The 1,621-nt window shown below is 40.2% G+C and overlaps 1 protein-coding gene across 1 annotated transcript in view; it reads left to right on the top strand.

Annotated features, from left to right (window-relative positions):
* The window catches only part of arhgef39 (Rho guanine nucleotide exchange factor (GEF) 39), a 95,715-nt gene that overhangs the window by 66,575 nt on the left and 27,519 nt on the right, over positions 1-1,621 (top strand). The window lies entirely within an intron of this gene.

The following is a 1,621-nucleotide window of genomic DNA, read 5'->3' as shown; positions in this document are numbered from 1 at the left end:
TTTAGTCTGTTTCGTTTGTTCTATTTTGAAACTTAAAAGCTTTAGCGGCTGCCTTTTGTGTAGTTTGCAATATTTGCCTTTATTTATCTGAAAAAGTCTCATGTTCCTTAAGTACATCTACCCTGTTGAACTTATTATGGGAAATAAATATTTAAATCAAAACAAGCTGCTGATTATTTACCGTATTATTACCAATACGGTAACATGTTGAAGCACAGTACGTATCACTCCGCGAGGCTCCGCCTACAATAGCCGTAATGCTCCGACAATCCGTCAAGCGGTGCGGCTTCGTAGCTTAGCAAAGTTGTACTGAAACATTTTCGAGCGCCGTGCACATAAAATCGTTTCGAGGTCAGTAAACACAACCAGAGTTCATACATAAGGCACACGGGATTATAAGGGGCTCTGTCGACTTTCAGAAAAATCAAAGGATTGATTTTAAGTGCGCCGTATTTTCCAAACAACACGGTAATAACGACGGCCCGCTAGCATGCGCTACCAAAAATAGTGCTTTGTTGTGTGTCTGACGGATGAAAGCTAAACCAGTTCCACACCAGTGAAGCTGCAGCATTTTTACAAACCAGTTCTGGTTCATCTGTTTCATTCAACGATCCGCTTTCGCTCTTCTCATTCTGCGTCGCCGCCATGTGCGTATGTAAACAAAGGCACTGCGCATGTGCGTTTTACCCATATTCTATCACCATATTTCATTTTCTTATCATTGTCCAACATTACACCGGTATCACCGTGAACGGTATGATATGGCCCGGCCCCAGTTATTACCAACCAGCTTCTGTTCAGTAGCTGCTGTTGTGTCCTCATGTCTCCATTCTGATATGGCCCGGCCCCAGTAGTAATGTTGTCTACAGGTCGACTGTGATTTTTTGTTATAGAACGATGTGTACAAGCTGTAGAAGGTTAATATTACTGAAAAATGTCTTTCTGTTTCACAGTGTGAACATCGTTAGTTTGTCAAACACAAAAGCTCACTCTCACTGCGATTTACATGTGACGAAGCACTTTGTAGAATGTAGTTTCCCATCAGCAGGAAAACAGACTGAGGAGAAAAACCCGAAACAAAACAACCTGTTAAAAACCTTCATCATAGCAGACTGGCTCGTATTCACAGACAGCCCTCATTATTTTATCTGAGCAAAAATAAGAGCAGTGTTTAGCTTTCATTTGTTTTTTTGTCGTAGCGCTCGACTAGAAGAGAAATAAAAGGCAAAGCTTGGTATTTGTGTAAGTTCTAGTTTGATGTGGATTTTGACTTAATTAATTGGGAACGGATCAGAGGATATTAAGGGGCGAGCTTTATTAATAAATAAAATCTTCAACATCAACACGAATCTCGATAATGACTATTTTCAATCGTCAAATAAACAGCAAATCTGACTCAAGTGCGAATATACACAAAGAATTATTTATGTGTATCAATTAAAATCCCATTGCTGGTGTGCTGCCTTTGCTTACAAATTAAAACAGCCTCCGACTCTAAGATGAGGGAACATATCTAACTTTACCTCACCATGACTTTTCCTCTTCTCATTAGATCTGTTTTTAAACTCTGCTGCTTCTCAGTGTGTGTGAGCGTGTGTGTGTGTGTGTGTGTGTGTGTGTG

The sequence above is a fragment of the Pundamilia nyererei genome, unplaced genomic scaffold (genome assembly GCF_000239375.1).
Source record: "Pundamilia nyererei isolate P.nyererei 1_Seehausen unplaced genomic scaffold, PunNye1.0 scaffold00050, whole genome shotgun sequence".
NCBI lineage: Eukaryota > Metazoa > Chordata > Actinopteri > Cichliformes > Cichlidae > Pundamilia > Pundamilia nyererei.
The sequence above is the reverse complement of the archived record's forward strand: the minus strand, read 5'-3'. Positions and strand labels throughout refer to the sequence as shown.